We start from the raw sequence: 25,819 nt of genomic DNA, 5'->3' as shown, positions 1-25,819 counted from the left end.
AGGATAGCAGCCTACCATGCGGTAGGCCTGGGTTAGATTCCTGGCCAATGTATGTGAGTTGGCTTTTGACATCCTACAAATCCCTAAGCAAGCTCATTTTTCTCTTGGATATGTCATAATGGTACATGCTAGGCTGGCTTTAGCATGTAGTGTTGGTAGTGGTATAGTGGTAATGAGAGCTGCCTACCAAGTACTAGACCTGGGTTAGATTGCCGGCCAATGTATGTAAGCTGGCTTTTGAAATCCTACAATTCCCTGGAAGACAAGACTCTCCTCTACCCTCCAGGAGGAAGGGAGGAGGGATTACACTTCCTGTTGTTGTAAAGCAGTGTAGGCCTGCAATTGAACATTCAATGAGATTTAACACTGCTTTGTGTGAAATGCAGATTTTTTTCTGGGACTTTTAATGTCTATTCCACTCAACCATGTCTCCCTCCAGGTATTAGACCCCTTGAAACAGGAGGAGGAGGGAGAAAGGGAGAGAGAGAGCTGTGGTGGGGTGCAATATAAGGAATAACAATCAGCCAGGAGCAAGCTAACAAGCCTACAAGAGCCTAACTAAGCTTTCCCTAGCAGAGTCTGTCAGCAGCTGTCCCTTAGCTAATTACTGTAGGCAGACGAGTGAGTAAAATGGCCGGAGAACCTTGCCTTTTATAAAGGGGGGGGGGGGGGGGTTCCAGGAGTGAGTGTAGTCTGATTGGCTATAATGTGCCTGCTGACTGTGATGTAGAGGGTCAAAGTTGACCCTAATGGAGCATTATGGGGGCAAATCGAACTTCCGCAAAAGTTTGCCTTTGCTGGCGAACGCGAACCACCCAAAGTTCGCCTGGAACCGTTCGCGGGCGAACCGTTCGGGCCATCTCTATTCTGCATCTCTTATGACAAGCACCTTTTTAAACCCAATCATATAGTGTTGGAGGATCCAGGTGTCTCTCCAGTTAACTGGAATTAAACTTTTAGCTGCAATAAGCAACTGAGGCAACAATGACTTTTTATATTTAGAAATAGACATAGAGGAAGTGAACGCACCTCCAAAGGGTCATTCTTAACCTGATGAACAACCTCCTTATTGACATACAAAAGTACTCCATCCCACTACTACCACACCACCTCAAACACTTGTCATCTAACTCTGGATACATCAAGGCCAATTTAATAGGAGTCCTACACCATCTAGTTAATAGAGATGTCCCGAACATCAGATTTTGGGTTCGCAAACTGCAAACGCAAACTTCCACAAAAGTTTGCGTTCGCGTGAACCATGCGAACCACCATAGACTTCAATGGGCAGGCACATTTTAAAACATACAGGGACTATTTCTGGCCACAAAAGTGATAGAAAAGTTGTTTCAAGGAGTCTAACATATGGAGGGGGGCATGCCGGAGTGGGATACATGCCAAAAATCCCTCGGAAAATGACATATTTGACGCAGAGTAGGGTTATAATCCCTAAAGTACAGAAATCATATTACATTCCTAAATTAGAGGCATAAAGTGCTTTAAAACATCTTGCGTGTGTATACTGTACATTGATTAGGTAGTGTAAGTAGTGTATAGTTTGAGCATTGCCTTTTTGGAAAAATAATTGCGGCCTGGTATCTTCCTCTGCGGTGTCCCAACCGCCACAAATTTTCACAAGGCCTCAGAGTCCATCAGCTTGTATGGTAACACCTGGCAGGCTAACAGTTCATATAAGCAAGCTGTCAGACGCCGGGCAAGGGGGTGACTGGCAGACATTGGCTTCTTCCGCTCAAATATTTCCTTAATGGACACCTGGCTTTGGGCAGAGTAGCAGGAACTGCTGAAGGTGAGAGGCAGAGTGAAGGATGGTGCCTGTGAAGGTGCAAGGGCAGCAAAGGATAAAGCGGCTGAAGATGCTGGTCCGGGAGGAGGAAGAGGAGGTGGAGGGTGGCTTTGCATTTGTGTTCTGCTTTTCCTCATGTGCTCATCCCACTGGTGTTTGTGCTGTGCATGTGCATTTGTATGGCAGTTGTCCCTAGGGGGTGTTGCACTTTCCATGACTCAATTTTCATTGGAAGAGATTACAGATGGCATAGCTGTAATCTGAGGCAGAGACACAAAGAAAATGCCACATTGGTGAGCTCTGGGATAATGGCATTCTGGTGGTGGCAACAGCAGGCATTGAAGGGCGTGTTGGCTGGCTGACCCTAGGTGGAGATACATGCTGTTGGACACTGCCACGAGCTGTTTGCGATGAGCTCCTCCTGCTGCTTACAGCACCTCGTCTCCACCTCCTCTCTGTCTCCCCCTCTGAACTGTCCAACTGTTAATCTCGTCTTCTGGGCTCTAAAGTGGCATCCATGCCCACATCATCATCATCTATAGTTTCGCTTGTATCAGACACTTCCAAAACTGCTCCAACAACAGGTAGTTCATCATCATCCTCACACCTTACGTCCATGTGTGTAGTGATGCCTAACTGAGATATATGAGGTGGTGTTGGTGTAACATCTTTAGTGCCTTCATCTTGTAACAGTAATGGTTGTGGATCAGTAAATTAATCACAGGACTGTGCAAATAATTCTCCCGACAGCTCAAAAGGAGTGGTTGTGGTGCTAGTAGTAGTGGTGGTGGCTTCCGGCTGAGAGGATAAGTAATTGTGGGGTGCCTGAATCAAAACAGGAGAAAGATATGTCACGGTTCCACGAGGAAGCAGATTAAAATGAGGTGTGCTGCTGTGTTAACCAGTCAACTACATTCTCAGAATTTTGAGGGTTGAGGGTATGTGCCCTCTGAACACTGTGCATTGGTCGAGGGTCACGTGAAATCACACCAGCACGACCTTGAAAAGACCTGTGGGGTGGCCTGCCTCTGCCTCTGCTTGTCATTTTTTCCATATTGGGTATATAGGGGTATGCAGTTGTACTAACAATATTCAATAGTGATAGACAGTGTGTGTAACTACAAAGAAGCACTGTAACGATTGGTGTCAGCACGCAGAGAGAATCTGATTATTGGTGATCTGCAGTATCACCAAGAATACAGATATATACCCGATTATTGATGATCTGCAGAATCACCGATAATACAGATATATTGCTAACCTCTGGACACCTGAAGCGTGTAAGTGTTTGGTGTAACAGTAGTAATTGGACCACCGGGGTAGCAGGTGATCCAATGAGTAGAGACAGACTCTACTGCAGTCAAGGACTCTAGGAGAAGGAGACCCTGACTGATTTTGCAGCAGTGCCCCCTCTGAGGAGCAGGGGGCCCCTGCAGGAGGGCTGAGCACCCAAGGGGTGGGTGACAGCCAGAAATGTCGGGCAGGCCGGGTCGGCAACACACAGACAGATAAAGTACAAAGACAGGAAGCTGATTCGGTGTCCAAGGCAAGCAGGGTTTGGCAACAGGTAATCAGAAATGCAAGGTACCGAATCAGAAAGCAGAGGGAAAGTCAGGAAAGCAATAAGTCATAACAGATATCAAACAATGCCTAGTCTGGGTGTGAGGTCCGTGCTCTCTACACCCTGGAACTAGTCTGATGTATAACAGAATGATAACACAAGTTCCCTAGTCTGGGTGTGAGGTCCGTGGTCTCTACACCCTGGAACTAGTCTGATGTATAACAGAATGATAACACAGGTTCCCTAGTCTGGGTGTGAGGTCCGTGGTCTCTACACCCTGGAACTAGTCTGATGTATAACAGAATGATAACACGGGTTCCCTAGTCTGGGGTGTGAGGTCCGTGATCTCTACACCCTGGAACTGGTCTAAGGAATAACACAGATGATACACAGTATTCCTAGTCTGGTGTGTGAGGTCCGTGGTCTCTACACCCTAGAACTAGTCTAAAGAATAACACAGATGATACACAGTAAACTGGCTAAGTGTGAATTCCCAGGTCCACCTGGTTCAACCACACTGAAGGATCTGACTAAGGTCTGAGTGCTAACACATAGGTATTCGCAACGCCAGACAACCAGCAACTGAACAGCAAGAGATATATATAGTAAAGCACTCCACAGCACTGCCCAGCACCCATCAACCAATCACCTGCTGAGCTGGGATCAGCTGACCGCCTCGATCAGCTGACCCTTCTCCTATTGGCGTAAAGAGCCTGTCTTGTGGCGCGCGTGCGTGCGCGCGTAGCTCTCCATCTGTGTGCACTACTAGGTCCAGACAAACCAGAAACATGTTGCTGCGGGGAAACCGCCGCTCTGTGTGCAGATTCTGCCGACTCACTGTCAGAACACGCGGCGGTTTCTCCGCAATCCGTCACAGGCACACAATCATTGTCAAATACACACATGTGTGTGTGTGTGTATTACTGCGCTGTGTACTTTAACACACACAGAGAGATATGCAGTTGTGATATTACAATGGTTGTAAAAAGGCTGAAGAGAGATATGCAGTTGTGATATTACAATGGTTGTAAAAAGGCTGAAGTGCTGTAAAAGCAGTGTGTCCAATCAGTCACAATTACAGTTGGAAGATATGAACTGGTAATAGAGTGTTCTGGTGGAACTACAAGCCCCAGCTGTGACTTTGGGCTGTATGCAGTGTGTCACCCACACAGAAAGATATACTATAGTAAGTTCAATCACAAATACAGTTGGAAGATATGCACTGGTAATATACTGTGCTGGCAGAACTACAAGCCCCAGCTGCGACTGTGGGCTGTATGCAGTGTGTCACCCACACAGAGAGATATCCTATAGTAAGTTCAATCACAAATACAGTTGGAAGATAAGCACTGGTAAAAGAATGTGCTGGCAGAACTACAAGCCCTAGCTTTGACTTTGGGCTGTATGCAGTGTGTCACCCACACAGAGAGATATCCTATAGTAAGTTCAATCACAAATACAGTTGGAAGATATGCACTGGTAATAGAGTGTGCTGGTGGAACTACAAGCCCCAGATTTGACTTTGGGCTGTATGCAGTGTGTCACCCACACAGAGAGATATCCTATAGCAAGTTCAATCATAAATACAGTTGGACGATATGCACTGGTAATAGAGTGTGCTGGCGGAACTACAAGCCCTAGCTTTGACTTTGGGCTGTATGCAGTGTGTCACCCACACAGAGAGATATCCTATAGTAAGTTCAATCACAAATACAGTTGGAAGATATGCACTGGTAATAGTGTGCTGGTGAAACTACAAGGTCCAGCTGTGACTGTGGGCTGAATGCAGCGTGTCACACACACACAAAAAAAACAGAAGAATATTAGCCCTCAAAAGGACTTTTTTTGGGTGCTTTCAGCAATAAATTTCAGTGAGGAGCAAGCTAAACAACAGCTAGCTAACTGTCCCTGCCTCTGCAGCAATCAGTCCCTTCCTCTCACTAAAGCAGCAGCCGGAGACTGAGAACATGGCTGGCGCTGCTGCATTTTTATAGGGGGTCCGCAGGGGGGTCCATGAGGGAGTGAAGCCCAATTGGCTGCCATGTGTCTGCTGACTGTGATGTAGAGGGTCAAAGTTTAACCCAATGACGAGATATAGGAGGCGGGTCGAATGCAATATGTGTTTGCATCCCGCTGCAGACGCAAACAACTGATTTTTGCCGGGAACTGTCCGCTGGTGAACCGTTTGGGCCATCTCTACTTGTTAATACTTTAAAATCAATTTCTTTAGCCTTTGAACTAAACATTTCCCTTTTATTTTATGATATTTGCATGTATAATTTCCTTGTAGACTTACTGTACTTGTATAAAACACAATAACAGAAGAAAATGTAAAAACACTGAACCGATATTAGTCTGGCTATGGAAGGTGAACAAATTAACAAATATGTGAACATCTATTTATGTGTGTTTAAAAAAAAAAATTGCACTGGTGTGCAAAAATGTGATGTTTATTTATCTGTGGTGGTGTTGAATAAACTTTTGTACACATTTGCTATGAGTGAATTGAATTTATTTACATTACATGATATTAGAGTGGATAACTATCACACTACATGAATGTATGGAGACTGTATAAAATATAATAGATGAGCTGGCTCGCTGTATTAATATAAAACCAAAACTCTCTCTGATAATCTGTATTTTATGACATTATGGATAGATTAGTAAAAGTATACCCACATATAGTTACAAGCATGTAATGATCTAGAATATGCAGAACATTATTGTCAAGGAAACCATTTTTAACAGATAACTATGTTTTTCAGAATAGCAATGGGACTTGTGTGTAAAGAAATGGAGAGGGTAGTGAGTGAGTGAGACCACATTTCACAAATCTGTCTGACAGTGTCACTGACATAGGTAGATTAGTGAACGGCTCATTGGCAGACAGTTGCATGACAGAGAGAGAGAGACAGATACACCTGTGTATTCCACTGATTAGCAATGACAACTGACGATCTTGTGTTGTGAAATGCAGTGACAGATAGCTATGAGATTAATAATGACAACAACAGTAGCCATGCCTCAGTGAATGATGTAGTAACAGACTTGCAGTTTAGGGTGACAGGCATGAGGCGTATGATAGCTACTGACACCATTGTGTTTGGTTCAGTAACAGACTCTTTAAGAGGCAATGATGGATAACACTATTTTAGTGTTAATATGTGCCTTTGATACTTTACCTTATGTGTTCCTGAGGAGAATCAGAGAGGACTGGGGAGATAACTATGCTGTGCATTTTTAACTTACATATGTCTGGCTAGCGCAAAATTTTTCAGCACATTTTTTTTAAAGATGCAATGCTTGTTGTTCTACAAATTATTATTATTATTATTATTATTATTATTTATTGTATTTATAAAGCGCCAACATATTACGCAGCGCTGCACAATAGATAAATGGGTTAACATACAGGTGGAACATACGGAAACTCACAACAAAACAAGATCATGCAAATGATTTGATAACAATACAGTGTCATAGGTCAAGATAGAGACTGTTCGAGTCTACAAGAAGGGTGGTTGTGAGTAAGATTGCATAATCAAGATGGATACATTAGGGAGGATGGCCCTGCCAGAGGCTTACAATCTAAAGGGTGGGGTGGAGACAATAGGTGCGTCTTTTGAGAGGGGGTCTAACAGAACATATTATGATACTGGTGTAGGGGGGTATGCGAGCGTGAAGAGGTGAGTCTTGAGAGCTTGTTTGAAGGTATTAAAGGTGGGGGCGAGTCTGACGGCTGGTGGGAGAGAGTTCCAGAGAGTAGGGGCAGCCCTGGTGAAGTCCTGCAATCGTGCGTGTGACTGAGTTATGCGTGGTGCGACTAGGCGCAGGTCATTGGAGGATCGGAGGGGGCGGGCTGGTATGTGCCTGTGGACCAGATCAGAGATGTAGGTCGGGCAGGTCTTGTGCACTGATTTGTAGGCCAAGCACAGGATTTTGAAATTGATCCTAAAGCTGATGGGGAGCCAGTGTAGTGCTTTACAGAGCGGAGTTGTAGAGGCACTGCGGTGAGAAGAATGTATCAGTCTGGCTGCCGCATTCATTACCAATTTAAGTGGGTCAGTACGGTTAGAGGGGAGGCCAGATAAAAGAGAATTGCAGTAGTCTAGGCGGGAGATGACAAGGGCATGGATAAGGAGTTTAGTGGTGTCAAGTGACAGATAGGAGCGGATCTTGGAGATGTTGCGGAGGTGGAAGTTGCAGGATCTGACAATACCTTGGATGTGGGCTGTAAAGGAAAGTTCAGAGTCCAGAGTAACGCCTAGACAGCGGGCTTGGGAGGTAGGGTGGATAGTAGTATTTTCAATAGTGACGTGCAGATCTGGGAGGGGTGCAGCTGTGCGGGGTGGGAATATTAGAAGCTCAGTCTTGTCCAAATTAAGCTTCAGGTACCTGGCAGCCATCCAGGAGGAAATGGATGTGAGGCAGGCAGAGACTTTGTCCATGGTAGAGGAGGAGATATCTGGGGTGTGGAGATATATCTGGGTGTCGTCGGCATACAGGTGATAATTGAAACCCATGGAGGAGATGATTTTACCAATTGAGGCAGTATAGAGTGAGAACAGGAGTGGTCCTAGGACGGAACCTTGAGGAACACCAACTGAGAGGGGTGTAGGAGCGGATGAGGAGCCATTGAAAAATGTTGTGAAGGAGCGGTTGGAGAGGTAGGAGGAGATCCAGGCTAAGGCTAGGTCCTGAATGCCCATTAGCTGCAGGGAGTGGAGGAGGAGGGAGTGGTCGACAGTGTCAAATGCCGAGGAGAGGTCCAGGAGGAGCAGGATGGAGTATTTACCTTCGGCTTTGGCAAGGGCAAGGTCGTTTACCACTTTGGTGAGGGCTGTTTCTGTAGAATGGGCTGTGCGAAAACCAGACTGCAGGGGACCGAGAAGGGAGTTGGAGTTAAGGAAGTTGGTCAGGCGTTGTTGGGCCAGGCGTTCAAGAATTTTTGAGGCAAAAGGGAGGAGAGAGATTGGGCGGTAGTTGGATGGCAGAGCAGGGTCAAGTGAAGATTTCTTTAGCAGGGGAAGCACAGTGGCCTGTTTGAATATGGAGGGGAAGATGCCGGTGGAGAAGGAGAGGTTGAACAGATGGGTGAGGACAGGGGCCAGATCAGAAAAATGTGGGCGCAGAGAATCAGATGGGACCGGATCTAGGGGGCAGGAAGTGGCAGGTGAAGTTGCCAGCAGCTGGTTGACTTCCTCCACCGTGACAGGATTGAAGGAGGTAAGGGAGGAGAAAGATGCAGGAGTCGGATGTGGTGGGGAGGCGGGGGCGATAGAGTGGAGGAGAGAAATATCCCTCCGGATTGTTGTAATTTTGAAAGACTAATGCCACAAAAGTATTGTATGATTAATTATAGCTAGCATAGGGTTATATATGCAGTAGGATCTCTGTTATCCAGCACAGCAAGTGATTGCCTGTTGCTGGATATGTGTACTTCTGGTTTCTTGAGAGTTCAAGCAACAAGAGGCTTCAGTGTAACACTAACCCCTTCCCCCACAGAGCCCTCTCTCTCACTAATGCAGAGCAGCACGAAGCTGAAAACACATAACAGAGTTCCTTGCGCTGTCCTCTTCACTTCTTACACATACCAACTGTTCTGCTGCATCCTAGGTACAGCTCTCGATGTGTGCACGTGACCTGATACAAGTCAGGTTGCACATTGGAAGCAGCAGGGCAGCCAGCAGCTGTAGAAGTGACATGGACCAGTGCTCAGACCTCTGTTAAGTGTTTTTTCACTGTGCACTGCTCTGCATTCTTGAGAGAGGGGCACACCCCTTGGCCCTCTCAAGTACCGGTTATTTGAGAGTTCCGGTTGCCTGAGTGGCGGTTAAACCAGGACTCTACAGTATTTACATAGAGGGTAGGTGTGAAGAGTAAGGAGGTTAAGCAGGGCATGTGCCTGGCTCTGGCTATATTTTGCTATAGAAGATTATATTGAGCTGCTTGATACATCGTATAATTTTAGGGCTTGTATTACACATCTGCCTATCAGAACATCTGAAACACCACTGTAAATCAGAGCTCTAAATAGGGAATATATTTAAACTGCTTTCACAGTAAGACGTCACAGGCGCACGTTAGTGCAGCCTGTAACGCAGCCTACCGCACAGCAATGAAAAATCAATGGGCTGTTCACAGTGCCAACGTTGTGTTACATTGTAACGCAGCACGTTTAAAGAAAGTGCTGCATGCTATACGGTATACGCGGCTAAGCCACGTTAGACTGTTTGCACATGGGCAGTAATGTTGGAGGAGGAGGTCTCCCCTCCTCCTCCACGGCCAGCCACATGGCTAATTAATATTCACTGCACTGAGTGACGTCAGTGTTTACTTCCTGGAGCGCCGCTCTGTGCGGCGATTGGCTGGCGGGACCACGTGATGCGAATCACGTGGTCTCCACATCTCACAGCACAAAAAAGGTGCACCAAGAGCTGCATAACGCAGCTCTAGGTAGCGTCTGCCTCCAACAACACCACCAGGCGTTGCGTTAGGGGCACGTTATGCGACCCATAATGTCCCCTAAAACACTACATCCTGGTGGGAAAGAGGCCTAAAAGAATATATTGAATCGTTTTCCCCCAAAAAATCATTCTTACTCAGTGTCCCAGTAAGTAAAAAACATCAATATTTTCCAAGTTGCCTTTTATTGTCTCACATGAAAACGCCTCCCTATAAAAATTCTGAATACAAATGTGTTTCCTTCTTGGAACTGCTCACAACAAATTGTTTAAAGTAACTTTAGAAAGGAGGTGATTTTTTCTCAAATCTGGAGCCCTTGTAACAGTTTAAAATTTACTAATTCCCCCCCTTTCCAATTGACTTAAATATATTGAACTAAAGATTTCAAATTTTGACATAGGGGAATTTTCTGACACTGCTCATCTCCTCACATGCTGTCTACCTTTTTCATTTTTAGGATGACAATTGATAAGTCTAGCACTCTATTATTGATAAAACTTACAAGCAGCATTTTATTTCCAGAAGTGAAAATATAATTGTCTATTCTTTTATCTGTTTTAACCTTGGTCTGTGTTTATCAGGTCAGATCATTTCTAGGGGTCAGATTCTGTTGTAGTCTGTAAATGTCTGAGTAAGTTATGTTATGACCTACACCACTGTCAGGTTAGTTGAACTCATGTATCTGAGTCTTTGGATACCGAAACGTGGAGGACAGCTTCCCTTGCAGGTCACTGCCAATTGCCCCTGAGGTTGGAACAGAAGGCGCAAGGCAGTGAAGGGCAGGAGAGCCGGAGATGCAGATAATGATCCGTGTACTTCAGTGGCTGATGAAATATATCTCTGATGAAGGAACGGTAGGCAGACTGAACCAGCACCAGGGAGTCTTAATGAATGAACGGATGGTCTCCGGAACAGCTCTTGGTCGGTGAGCGTAGCTGAGGTCGGCAACAGATCAGGAACTTGGACACAGCAAAGGTTGACAGCAGATCGAATCCTCAGACAATCCAGAGTCGGTACCAGAGCGGGAAGTCGGACGGAGCAGAGGTCGACAACAGATCGGGTTCTCAGACGAGCCGGGGTGAACACCAGAGCGGGAAGTCGGACAAGGCAAAGGTCGGCAACGGATCGGATAGTCATACAAGCCAGGGTGATCAACAGGATTCAGGAATCAGGGCAGAGAATGATCAGGTCTAGTGTTGGGCGAACAGTGTTCGCCACTGTTCGGGTTCTGCAGAACATCACCCTGTTCGGGTGATGTTCGAGTTCGGCCGAACACCTGATGGTGTTCGGCCTTTTAAGTTCGGGTTCGCCCCGAACTTCTGTATGCCCCCGAACAGGGCCCCTGTTCGGGCGAACAGGGCCCTGTTCGGCCGAACAGGCCGCAATACGGCCCCCCTATGGGGTCGCAGGCATAAGGGGGGAGCATGCCCCGATCGCGGGGGGGGTCGGAAATTCCCCCCACCCCCTCCGCTAGCGCTCCCCCCTCTGCCCGCTTCCCCATAAAAAAAGTTTAAATCAAGTTCAATAGTAGTGTACCTGGGCTGGTGGCATTGGCTGGCAGTGGAGTGAGGAGGAGGAGGAGTCCGAGTAGCAGAGTGACGTTGAGGCCGGGCAGCGGGCGGTTCAGCGCTAGTACCCTTGTGGTACTTCCGCCCTTTCTCTGACCTCACGTCCTCTGCATACGAGGGTACGCATCACGCGTACCCTCGTATGCGTCATCACGCAGAGGACGTGAGGTCAGAGAAAGGGCGGAAGTACCACAAGGGTACTAGCGCTGAACCGCCTGCTGCCCGGCCTCAACGTCACTCTGCTATTCGGACTCCTCCTCCTCCTCACTCCACTGCCAGCCAATGCCACCAGCCCAGGTACTATTGAACTTGATTTAAACTTTTTGTATGGGGAAGCGGGCAGAGGGGGGAGCGCTAGCGGAGGGGGTGGGGGGAATTTCCGACCCCCCCCGCGACCGGGGCATGCTCCCCCCTTATGCCTGCGACCCCATAGGGCCCCCAAAATGGGCATGTTCGGGGGTCCCATTGACTCCCATTGAGTTCGGCGTTCGGGCCGAACATGCCGAACATCTGGCCCATGTTCGGCCTGTTCGGCCCGAACCCGAACATCCAGGTGTTCGCCCAACACTAATCAGGTCACGTAACAACACAAGCTGCAATACTACAGCAAGTTGTAAGTGCGGCTTTCTGGTTTATATAGGCCTCTAAGCGCCAAAATGGTGTACGCATGCGCGTACGTGCTTACGCGTCACGCCAGCGCACGCGCACAAAGAATCCGCGTCCAACGCGGACCTCCACACGCATGCGCCAGCGGACGTGATGTGCATCAACACACCCCCCGGAAGGAGAGCATGTCAACACACCCACACACACGCACGCACTGGACCCCCGTGTGTACCTGCCGCCAGACCAGGTTAGTGACTGTGACAGTGCCCCCCCCCTTAAGGGCAGCCTCCAGATGCCCCTTGGGGCTGGTTTACCTGGGTACCGCAGATGAAAGTTCTTAACTAATCTCTTGGCGTGTACCTCAGAGGCTGGTTCCCAAGTATTGTCCTCTGGACCATATCCTTTCCACTTGATAAGGTAGTGAATCTTGTTGCCTCTTCTTCTAGAGTTCAGTATTGCCTCTACCCCATGCTCCTCTTGCTCATTAACCATGATTGGTGGTGGTGGATCCTCCTGACGATCTGGAAACTGGTTATTCAGTGCTGGTTTCAATAAGGATACATGGAATACAGGATGAATCCTATATTTCTTAGGTAGCGACAGTTCAAAAGTTACAGGATTAATACTTCTATTCACTGGGAAAGGACCAATGAATTTTGGTCCTAACTTCTTGGATGGACAAGGTAGTTTCAGGTTTTTGGTTGCCAGCCAGACTAGATCTCCCACCTTTAATTCTAGATCTCCTCTTCTGTGGATGTCTGCATAATGCTTAAACCTCTCCTGGGCCAGGGCCATAGTATCTTGCAACAGTTTATTATTTTCCTCCCAAAACCTCCTCTTATCTTCAACTGCGGGTACTGTGGATTCAATAATCATGTCTAGTAGAAAGGTTGGATGAAACCCATAATTGGAGAAGAACGGTGCTTGGTTGGTAGAAGAGTGAACTGAATTGTTATAAGCAAATTCTGCAAGCGGAAGGAGAGAAGCCCTGTGTAAATGATGAAAAGCAACGGAGATATTGTTCCAGGGATTGGTTAGTACGTTCTGTTTGTCCATTGGTTTGTGGATGATAAGCTGAAGAATACTGAAGTTTAATATTTAAGGCTTTGCATAATTCCTTCCAAAATCTTGAAGTGAATTGTACTCCCCTGTCTGAGATAATATCACCGGGAACTCCATGTAGCTTAACAATGTCTTTGATAAACATATTAGCTGTGGACAAAGCAGATGGACTGCCCTTCATAGGAATGAAATGGGCCATCTTGGATAGTCGATCAACCACCACGAAGATAGTTGTGAACCCTTCAGATGGTGGTAATTCAACAATAAAGTCCATAGATATAGAACTCCAGGGTCTCTCCGGAATAGGTAACGGATTCAACAACCCCCAAGGCTTATTTTGTGAGGTTTTACTTTGGTTACAGGTAACACAAGTATCTACATAATTCTTGCAGTCAGGAATCATTCCAGGCCACCAGAATGATCTTTTGACTAACTCCATAGTCTTCCTTACCCCAAAATGTCCTGCTAATGGATGATCATGCAAGGTCTGAAGTATTTCTACACGACATTTCTTGGGAACAAATATTTTGTTCTGGAAGAAATATAATCCATCTCTAAATAGAAATCTTTCCGCCTCTTCTGGCGGAGATGCTGATTCAGCCTTAAGCCTCCCAATCAAATCTGCTTGTATTAACAAAAAGTTGTTCTCTTTGAGGATTGTATCAGGTTTCTGAGGTTGAGATTCTTCCGAAAACATGCGAGATAAGGCATCGGCCTTCACATTCTTTGGGCCAGGACGGAAAGTGATGTGGAAATTGAACCTGGAAAAAAAAAGTGCACATCTTGCCTGTCGAGGATTCAGTCTTTTAGCGGTCTTTAAATACTCAAGGTTCTTATGATCCGTATATATCAATATTGGTTGACTTGCTCCCTCCAACAAATACCTCCATTCTTCTAAGGCTTCCTTGATGGCCAGTAGTTCTCGATCCCCAACGTCATAATTCCTTTCAGACTCACTTAATTTCTTGGAAAAGAATGCAACAGGATGTAATAATGATTTTGCTCCCTGCCTTTGTGAGAGGAGTGCTCCCACTGCTGATTCAGATGCATCAACTTCCAGGATATATGCAGTGTTGCCAACTCATCCCTTTAATTACTGACATATTTGAATTATACAGGTTTCATGGCTAGGTAGACACAGTTAAAGCACTGCTGATTATGTGTAAGTAGCCCCAGAACCTGTATAACTTAGATGTGTCAGTAATTAAAGGGATGAGTTGGCAACACTGGATATATGGTAGTAACGGATCTGGATGTTTAAGGATGGGTGCCATTGTGAAAGCCACTTTTAATTTTTGGAATGCTTGTTGTGCCTCTACAGACCATACAAACTTTTTTTGTTGACGGGTAAGCTGTGTGATAGGAAGGATAATAGCCAAGAATCCTTTAATAAATTTCCTGTAGAAATTTGCAAACCCTACAAATCTTTGCACACCTTTCTTATCACCTGGAGGAGGCCAGTCCAGAACTGCCTGAACTTTCTGTGGATCCATTGCTATACCCTGAGAAGAAATGACAAGGCCTAGAAACTGAATATTATGCTTATCAAATTCACATTTTTCTGCCTTGACGTACAACTTGTGCAGTCGTAATCGTTCCAAAACCTGTATTATTTGATTTCGATGATTCTCCAAACTATCAGAAAAGATCAGAATATCATCTAAGTAAACAATAACGAAATAATCTATAAAGTCTTTGAGGACATCATTCATAAAATGCTGAAAGGCGGCAGGAGCGTTACAAAGGCCGAACGGCATAACCAGATATTCAAAGTGTCCAAATTTCGACCTGAAGGCTGTCTTCCACTCATCTCCTGCCCGGATCCGTATGAGATTATATGCTCCTCGTAGATCGAGTTTTGAAAACATTTTTGCTCCCCGTAATTTCTGAAAAAGATCTGACATCAAAGGTAACGGATAGCGATTCTTGACTGTGATTTTATTCAAGTCTCTGTAATCTATACATGGTCTGAGAGTCTTGTCTTTCTTCTCAACAAAAAAAATCCCAGCACCTGCCAGAGATGAAGAAGGCTGGATTAATCCTTTGGCTAGATTTTCAGTAATATCATTCTTTAATGCTTTTTCCTCAGGTTCAGAAAGAGAAAAGGTATGACCATACGGAATTGGAGATCCCGGAAGTAAGTCGATTGGACAATCGTATGGACGAGGAGGAGGCAGCTGTTCAGCTTTCTGTTTGTCGAATACATCCATATTCGTGATAACTGATCGGAACCAGAGCTGAGATATCCGAAACATTTAACAAAACGTTGACTGGATTTGGACTGTTAGATTGGATGCAGTGTCTATGACAATAGTCTGAAGAGAAGGTAACTTGTTTGGTGGACCAGTTGATAACGGGGTTGTGCGCTTTAAACCAAGGCAGTCCCAGAATAACAGGATATATTGGTGAGGAGACGACATCACATTTTAGTAATTCTGGATGCTGTGTTTGTAGGTTAGAGAGGATTGGAATGGTTTCGGATGTGACTGGTCCAGAGCTAATTGATGAACCATCTGCAAGATGGATATGTAACGGAGAGGAGCGGTGCTGAAGAGCAATCTGATGAGAGGCGGCAAAAGTGGAGTCAAGAAAACAACTGCAGCCGCCAGAGTCCAAGATGGCAGATGTCTTAACGATCCCTCCTGGGAACTGTAAGGTAATAGGAAGAGTAAAGTTATTATCACTGCCAGGGACCAGAACAGAGAGTTCAGTTGATGAGGTTGTTTTCTTACCTGATGTTTTTACAGGGCATGTTCTCACATAATGCCCAGGATTTCCACAGTACATGCAGAGATTTTCCTTTCTGTGACGGTTTCTTTCATCCGGAGAGAGGGATGGACGCATCATTCCTAACTGCATTGGTTCACTGGAATCAGCAGAAGCACCTTGATGGGTCTGGGTGGGAGAACTAGCTGGATTGGTACTGGCAGCAGAGAACCAGGGTGGACGGGAAAATCCCGCCTTTTCAAGTTGGCGTTCACGGAACCTCCGGTCTATCTGAATTGATAACTGAATCAAGCCTTCCAATGTCTCTGGTATTCCAACCCGAGCTATCTCATCCTTTAAACTCTCGGACAGTCCCATACGATACTGATAGCGAAGGGCAGAGTCGTTCCATGTAGTATCAATAGCCCAACGGCGAAATTCTGCCGTGTATTCCTCAACCGGTATACGGCCCTGGCGAAGATGTCTTAACGTACTCTCTGCTGTGAATTCCTTCTGGGGATCATCATACAAGGTGGACATAGCTTTGAAAAACTCAGAGCAGGATCTTTCCGTTCCATGAGATTATGAGCCCAAGCCTGAGGTTCCTCTAATAATAATGAGATAATAAATCCTACTCGAGTTTCTTCAGATGCAAATGTTCTGGGTTGTAAGGAGAAGAATAACTGGCAAGCATTCTTAAAGGCTCTGTATTTGGCACGATCACCAGAAAAACGTTCAGGTAATGGAACGCGTGGCTCAGGTGCAGGAAGTAGTAACGGAGTTGCAGCAGGTGGGGCTGGAAGTACTGGTGCAGGAGGAGGATTTGCTGAAGGAACTGAAGCGATAGAAGCAAGAGAATCCAGACGACCTTCTAGATGAGTGTATCCAGTTTGTAATTTCTTAATGGAGTCGTTGAGGGCTGTAACTTGAGTGCACAGGGTTGACAGGACGGAAACTGCCTCCGCGGTATCCATTTTATGGCTGTAGTATTCTGTCAGGTTAGTTGAACTCACGTACCTGAGTCTTCGGATACCGAAACGTGGAGGACAGCTTCCCTTGCAGGTCACTGCCAATTGCCCCTGAGGTTGGAACAGGAGGCACAAGGCAGCGAAGGGCAGGAGAGCCAGAGATGCAGATAATGATCCGTGTACTTCAGTGGCTGATGAAGTATATCTCTGATGAAGGAACAGTAGGCAGACTGAACCAGCACCAGGGAGTCTTAATGAATGAACGGATGGTCTCCAGAACAGCTCTTGGTCGGTGAGCGTAGCTGAGGTTGGAAACAGATCAGGAACTCGGACACAGCAAAGGCTGACAGCAGATCGAATCCTCAGACAAGCCAGAGTTGGTACCAGAGCGGGAAGTCGGACGGAGCAGAGGTCGACAACAGATCGGGTTCTCAGACGAGGCGGGGTCAACACCAGAGCGGGAAATCGGACAAGGCAGAAGTCGGCAACGGATCGGATAGTCATACAAGCCAGGGTCATCAACAGGATTCAGGAATCAGGGCAGAGAATGATCAGGTCACGTAACAACACAAGCTGCAATACTACAGCAAGTTGTAAGTGCTGCTTCCTGGTTTATATAGGCCTCTAGGCGCCAAAATGGTGTACGCATGCGCGTACAGGCTTACGCGTCACGCCAGCGCACACGCACAAAGAGTCCACATCCAACGCGGACCTCCATGCGCATGCACCAGCAGACGTGACGTGCTTACGCATCACGCCAGCGCACGCGCACAAAGAATCTGCGTCCAACGCGGACCTCCACACGCATGCGCCAGCGGACGCGATGTGCATCAACACACCCCCCCGAAGGAGAGCATGTCAACACACCCACACACACGCACGCGCTGGACCCCCGTGTGTACCTGCCGCCAGACCAGGTTAGTGACTGTGACAACCACCTGCGGCTGCAGCTAGTTCAGAATGCTGACGCAAAACTGTTGACAAGCCAACCTCACCATTGCCACCTAACACCAATTCTTTGCTCATTACACTGGCTACCCATAAAATGGAGAATCCTTTTCAAAATTGGCATGCTAACATTCAAATCCCTACATGACTAAGGCCCAGGATACCTGAAGGAATTGTTGCAACTGCTTCACACCTTCCACAACCTCAGATCAAAAGGATCCAATAAATTGACCACACTCAGGGTTCAACTAAAAACCTTTAGAGCCATAGCTTTCTCTCATGCTGTCCCTTCCCTGTGGAATACCTTGCCAAGCGTACTCAAGACAGCTCCAACCCTAGACACGTTTAAATCAAAACTAAAAAGCCACCTGTTTAGTCTGGCATTTATGATCATATATGCTCATCCGGACTTTTTTACGCATTCCGAATCGGATTCGGATTCCGGATTTTTTTAAAAATCCGGATAGCTATCTGTGGATATTTGGACACATGACACGGATATCCACTGATATTGCAGATATCCGGATCCGAAAACGATTACACAGATAAAAACCCTCCACCCTGCTCCTCCTCCTCCATGGATCTTGTCTTCCAGGGATTTGTAGGATGTCAAAAGCAAGCTCACATACATTGGCCAGGAATCAAACCCAGGTCAACTGCTTGGAAGGCAGCTATGCTCACCACTATACTGCCACACAGTGAATGCTTTGCTGTAGGAAAAAGTGGTGTTAAACTTCTTGGAGCAGACTTACTTCCTGCCTGTGGCTGGATGGTGTAATGGTTAAGGGCTCGGCCTCTGACACAGGAGACCAGGGTTTGAATCTCGGCTCTGCCTGTTCAGTAAGCCAGCACCTATTCAGTAGGAGACCTTAGGCAAGTCTCCCTAACACTGCTACTGCCTATAGAGCGCGTCCTAGTGGCTGCAGCTCTGGCGCTTTGAGTCCGCCAGGAGAAAAGCGCGATATAAATTTTATTTGTCTTGTCTTTGTCTTGTCTGCCTCCAAGACACACATACATCTCCATAAAATCATTTAGCAGCAACTGAGTGCACAGTCTCTGTGGCACAATTGGTTAGTGCATTTGGCTGTTAACCGAAAGGTTGGTGGTTCACCCAGTTCTCTCTCTCTCTAGAACTCGATGCCATTTAACTGAATTTTCAGCTTAAAACCATCAACGGATACCGGCGGAATTTCACAGGAAATTTCGGTATTCCGCCGGATTGAAAAAGCAATTCCGTTCTGACCAAACGGTCAGAGGTGTTTTTCACCTCCTAAAATGTTTTGGAAGCATTTTAAAGGGCACTTCCAGTTTTTCTATCCAGATATCTGAATAGGTCGGATATATCCGCGGATAATGCGTCCGGATATCCGCGTGAACGCGGATATCTAAAAGGTCAGATTCAGATATCCGAACCGGATCCGGATATCTGGATATCCGAATCTGGATCAATTCGGATTTTAAAAAGTACTATCCGAGCACCCCTGCATAGTATAACTTTCCCCCCCTATATGCATCACTATGTACTGATCTGAGACAAGCTTATGTACTTTGGTCCTATGGGAGAAAAGCGCTTTACAAATGTTTTGTGGTTGTTAAGTCTAGTGATAAGCAGGCAATTTTTTTAAGTTTGATCTTGCAGCAAATTGGTCCATTTTTGCTTACTGAACTTTTTTTACAGTTGTGATACATATTTCACATTTACACATTTCCTCTGTAGACCCAGTGCTTGGATATGTTGGCATTTTTTTTTTTAAATTAAACTCTTACTCTTTTAGACAGAATTATAAGAATGATAATGCAACCATTTGGAGACTTAGGTTTTATGCATTTTGTGAACAGATTGTCATGTATCCCAAACATACAGATAGAAACATAAGACAATGGGCTTGATTCACAAAGCGGTGATAACTCAGTTATCACGCCTAAAAGACTTTAGGCGTGATAAGCGGTGCAAAGCTGAGTTATCACCGATTTGTGCTGCTCTTCGCGCGAAGCTCCCGCGCGCAAAGTCCCATAGGGCTCAATGGACGCTGCGCGCGAAGCACGGCACACTGCGCGCGCAGCGCGGTGCGCTACGCGCGCAAAACTTTGCGCGCGGGAGATCGCGCGAGTTTCTTCTTATCACTCCTAAACTGAGTTTAGGCGTGATAAAGGGCTTTTCACAGGCGTGCAAACACTTTGCACCGCTTTGTGAATCAAGCCCAATAACTATGATAGTGGTAAAGATTGCAAGCTCCGCTGAGGGACAGTTAGTACCTATATACTATATGCAAAGCACTGCAAAAGATATTGTATCAGTGCTATATGAATACATAAAAATAATAATAACAGCAATATAGTTCACTATTTCAGGAGCAAAAAGTTACATGCTAGAGAGGGTAATACAATGTGTACCAAAGATGAAGGTTAAAGGTACAGTAGAATCTTGTTAAAGTAAACTCTGATATATTAAACCTCTGGATTAGAGATGTTGTGAACGGTTCGCCTGCGAACGGTTCCAGGCGAACTTTGGGGGTTCACGTTCGCCTGCACCAAGCGAACTTTTGCGGAAGTTCGATTCGCCCTATAATGCACTATGAGGGTCAACTATGACCCTCTGCATCACAGTCAGCAGGCACATTAAAGCCATTCAGGCGACACTAAGCCCTGGAGCCCCACCCCCCCTTATATAAGGCAGGCTGTGGCGGCCATTAGCCTCACTCGTGTGCCTGCTAGAGAGTAGAAACAGACTAGGGACAGCTGCTGCAGACTTGTTCTTCTAGGGACAGATTAGTTAGGTTCTTGGCTGCTTAGCTTGCTCCTGACTGATTGTTATTGCTTTTATAGCACCCCTCAATAGCTCTTTTCAGAGCTCATCCTGTACTTTTTTTTTTTCTGTGTGTCAAACTGACACTTTTGTTGCATGCACAGCCTTGCTAATTGATAGTGTGTGTGCCACTGCCAGCAGCCCAGCACATTCAGTGACTACCTGTGTGTGTGACAGGGAGCTGCACATTGTACTGCCCAGTACTGCATATACCCAGTACCTGTTGTGTTTACTTAACCCACCTCATCACTGCATATACCTAGCTTTGTGTTGAGTGAACCCAGCTCACTGCATCTAACTACCTGTTGTGTTGAGTGAACCCACCTCACTGCATCTAAGTACCTTTACTGTTCAGTGAACCCAGCTCACTGCATCTTACTACCTGTTGTGTTCAGTGAACCCAGCTCACTGCATCTAAGTACCTTTATTGTTCAGTGAACCCAGCTCACTGCATCTTACTACCTGTTGTGTTCAGTGAACCCAGCTCACTGCATCTAAGTACCTTTATTGTTCAGTGAACCCAGCTCACTGCATCCAACTACCTGTTGTGTTGAGTGAACCCACCTCACTGCATCTAAGTACCTTTACTGTTTAGTGAACCCAGCTCACTGCATCTTATGACAGAGATACATAGCTAGCATCAGCATACATACTGTGTGTGTTACATAGTACAGAGTTAGTAAGTTATATATATACATATAGTTTTTCTGGTAAGAATAGTGTTAACATATATATACTATCACTGACAGGTAATAAAACATAATTATACTTGTGTAAAACATTGCTAGTTGCAGGGTGTGTGTCACACACCCTGCAACTAGCAATGTTTTACACAAGTATAATTATGTTTTATTACCTGTCAGTGATAGTATATATATGTTAACACTATTCTTACCAGAAAAACTATATGTATATATATAACTTACTAACTCTGTACTATGTAACACACACAGTATGTATGCTGATGCTAGCTATGTATCTCTGTCATTTTCAGTGTTGTTGCTCCTGCCCCCTATTGCCTGAGGAAGCGGGCTGATGCCCGTGAAACGCGTTGCGACTATTCGCTGGGAGCTATCTAAATAAATTTTGTATTTATTGTGAAACAACAGCCTTGTTGTCCGTTGATGGTCGGCCGGTCCACCACCGCGACCATAACATTTTAACGTTTTAGCCATTTTTACTCTTTTGGCGCCTCTGCACATCTTGACGTATCCAGAAGTCCACCCTTGGTGGAAGGGTGTTCTGCCCTACGATTCTTCTATCCACAGAGAGCGACGTTTTATTCCTGAGTGGGGACAGGCTTGTTCTCCCCACCTGCGTTTTCAGTGGTTGCGCTTTGGCAACCCTGACTTGTGAGTATATTACTTACTTTCATTATTCCCATCCCCCACTAATACATACTACACTATATTGGGCTCTCGGTCTTCTATCTTTTCATACACTGCATCTTACTACCTGTTGTGTTCAGTGAACCCAGCTCACTGCATCCAACTACCTGTTGTGTTGAGTGAACCCAGCTCACTGCATCTAAGTACCTTTATTGTTCAGTGAACCCAGCTCACTGCATCCAGCTACCTGTTGTGTTTAGTGAACCCACCTCACTGCATCTAAGTAAATTTACTGTTCAGTGAACCCAGCTCACTGCATCTTACTACCTGTTGTGTTCAGTGAACCCAGCTCATTGCATCTAAGTAACTTTATTGTTCAGTGAACCCAGCTCACTGCATCCAACTACCTGTTGTGTTGAGTGAACCCAGCTCACTGCATCTAAGTGCCTGTATTGTTCAGTGAAACCAGCTCACTGCATCCAACTACCTGTTGTGTTGAGTGAACCCAGCTCACTGCATCTAAGTACCTTTACTGTTCAGTGAACCCAGCTCACTGCATCTTACTAACTGTTGTGTTCAGTGAACCCAGCTCACTGCATCTAAGTAACTTTATTGTTCAGTGAACCCAGCTCACTACATCAAACTACCTGTTGTGTTGAGTGAACCCAGCTCACTGCATCTAAGTACCTTTATTTTTCAGTGAACCCAGCTCACTGCATCAAACTACCTGTTGTGTTGAGTGAACCCACCTCACTGCATCTAAGTACCTTTACTGTTCAGTGAACCCAGCTCACTGCATCTTACTACCTGTTGTGTTCAGTGAACCCAGCTCACTGCACCTAAGTACCTTTATTGTTCAGTGAACCCAGCTCACTGCATCCAACTACCTGTTGTGTTGAGTGAACCCACCTCACTGCATCTAAGTACCTTTCCTGTTCAGTGAACCCAGCTCACTGCATCTTACTACCTGTTGTGTTGAGTGAACCAACCTCACTGCATATACCTAGCATCCCCCCGAGATGGACAAAATGGACAAACCAGATATAGAAAGAGGTAGAGACAGACCCAGGGGAAGGCCACCAGGCACCGGCAGGTCTGTGCGAGGTGGTGTTGCTGTGATTTCGTGCTGACCTGGCCCAAAATAGAGTGCTCAGAAGAAGGCATGTGCCATCACTTCCCAAGATCAGGACGTGCTTGATTATTTAACACAGAACACCTCATCTCCCGCAGCCACCAGCGCTACAACAAGCACCACATCCGCTGCATTTGACACTTCACAGGAGTTATTTGGTGGTGGTGGTGGTGAAATCACTGATTCACACCCACTACTGCAACAACAAGAAGAAGGCGCAGGTACACCACCTCATACGTCTGAGTTAGGTGGCGATAGTATGGATATAACGTGTGAGGAGGGGTATGATGAACCACCTGAAGTTGGTGCAGTTGAGGAGGTGTCTGAGGAAAGCGAAGCTGGCCAGGAGGATTATGATGACGATTATACGGATACCACATATGTTCCCGGTAGAGGAGATGACCAGGGGGACAGTTCAGAGGAGGAGTCAGAGAGGAGTAGGAGGAGACGACTCCATGATAGAAGCAGAGGGAGCTCGTCCTCAGAAACAGCTGGGGGCAGTGTCCGGCGCCATGTATCACCAGCTATGGCCAGCCAGCCAACATGCCCTTCAACATCAGCTGCTGATGCCACCGTAGCGCCATCACCCCAGGGGGGCTCAGCGGTTTGGACATTTTTTCACGTGTGTGTCTCAGATCGGAGCAAAGCCATCTGTTGTCTCTGCCAGCAAAAATTGAGCCGTGGAAAGGCCAACTCTCACGTAGGGACAAGTGCCTTACGAAGGCACCTGGAGAGAAGGCACAAACAGCTATGGCAAGAACACCTGAGGAAAAGCAGCACCCCTCAAAAGACAAGCCACCCTCCTTCTCCTCTTCCTCCTTCAGGTGCATCGTCTTCATCCACTTTCTCCCTTGCACCTTCACAGCCACCCTCCTTCACACCGCCTCTTCCCTTCAGCGGTTCCTTCTCCTCTACCCACAGCAGTACCCAGCTGTCCGTGAAGGAAGTATTTGAGCATAAGAAGCAAATGTCTGCCAGTCACCCTCTTGCCCGGCGTCTGACAGCTGGCGTGGCGGAACTATTAGCTCGCCAGCTATTACCATACAAGCTAGTGGAGTCTGAGGCTTTCCGTAAGTTTGTGGCCATTGGTACACCGCAGTGGAAGATACCAGGCCGCAATTATTTTTCACAAAAGGCCATACCCAAACTGTACCGTGCAGTTGAGAGGCAAGTGGTGTCATCTCTGGCACACAGCGTTGGGTCAAGTGTCCACCTGACCACGGATGCCTGGTCTGCCAAGCACGGGCAGGGCCACTACATTACATACACAGCCCATTGGGTCAACCTGGTGACCGATGGCAGCAAGCAGGGAGTACGTGGCTGCGCAGCGGACCGACTTGTCACACTTCCACGGCTTGCAGGCAGACCTCCAGCCACCTCCTCTCCACCTGCTACCACCGCTTCGCTGTCGTCATCCTCCTCCTCCTCCTTGGCTGGTGCCGCGATCTCCTCTACAGCTACACAGCCCCAGCACCCCAGGGCCTATGCTGCATGCCAGGTACGATGGTGTCACGCAGTGTTAGACATGTCTTGCCTGAAAGCGGAGAGTCACACTGGAGCAGCTGTCCTGGCTACTCTTAACAAACAGGTGGAGCAATGGCTGACCCTGCACAAGCTTGAGATCGGCAACGTGGTGTGTGACAACGGCAGAAATCTCATTTCTGCGTTGAATTTGGGAAAGCTGACACACATACCCTGCATGGCACGTGTGCTGAATCTGGTCGTGCAAAGATTTGTGTCCAAGTACCCAGGCTTAGAGGACGTCCTGAAGCAGGCCAGGAAGTTGTGTGGGCATTTCAGGCGCTCTTACAAGGCCATGGCACGCTTTGCGGACATTCAGCGTAGAAACAACTTGCCGGTGAGACGCCTGATTTGCGATAGCCCGACTCGCTGGAATTCCACCCTGCTGATGTTCTCTCGCCTGCTAGACCAGGAGAAAGCCGTCACCCAGTACCTGTATCATTACAGTACAAGGACACAATCTGGGAGGATGGGGATGTTGTGGCCCAACAACTGGACACTGATGCGAAATGCATGCAGGGTCATGGAACCCTTTGAGGAGGTGACCAAACTGGTGAGTCGCGATATGGGCACCATCAGCGACTTGATCCCCTACGCCTACTTCCTGGAGCGTGCCATGCGTAGAGTGGTGGATACAGCTGTGGAGGAGCATGAACGAGAAGAGTTACGGCAGCAGGAGTCGTGGGAGCCATTTACACCGATGTTTCCACAACACCTACGGCAGCACAGAGGGGGGAGGAGGAGGAGGAGGAAGAAGAGGAGATGTGTGGGGAAGGAGAGGAGTCAAACTCTGATGATGATGAGGAAGGTGTTTCTGTGGAGGAGGAAGAGGCGGCGGAAGAAGAACAACCGCGGCAGCCGTCACAGGGGGCTTCTGCTGCTCCACGTTCCCGTGGTATTGTTCGTGGCTGGGGGGAGGAAGAGGAGTTGCATCCCATCACTGAGGAAGAGCAAGAGGAGATGGAGAGTACGTCTGCATCCAGCTTTGTGCAAATGTCCTCTTTCATGTTGTCCAGCCTGTTGAGGGACCCCCGTATCAAAAAACTCAAGGCGAATGACCTGTACTGGGTGGCCACGCTACTAGACCCTAGGTACAGGCACAAAGTGGCGGACCTGTTACCAACTCAACACAAGGTGGAAAGGATGCACTGCAGCACTTACAGAACAAGCTGTCGATGATGCTTTACAATGCGTTTAAGGGTGATGTGGCTGCACAACGCAATCAAGGTACCACTGGCAGTAACCCTCCTCCTACCAAGTCCACGCAGGCAAGGACAGGACACTCCAGCGATCTCAGGGTGATGTCGGGCATGTGGACGTTCTTTAGTCCAATTCCTCGCC

The sequence above is a fragment of the Hyperolius riggenbachi genome, chromosome 8 (genome assembly GCF_040937935.1).
Source record: "Hyperolius riggenbachi isolate aHypRig1 chromosome 8, aHypRig1.pri, whole genome shotgun sequence".
NCBI lineage: Eukaryota > Metazoa > Chordata > Amphibia > Anura > Hyperoliidae > Hyperolius > Hyperolius riggenbachi.
The sequence above is the reverse complement of the archived record's forward strand: the minus strand, read 5'-3'. Positions refer to the sequence as shown.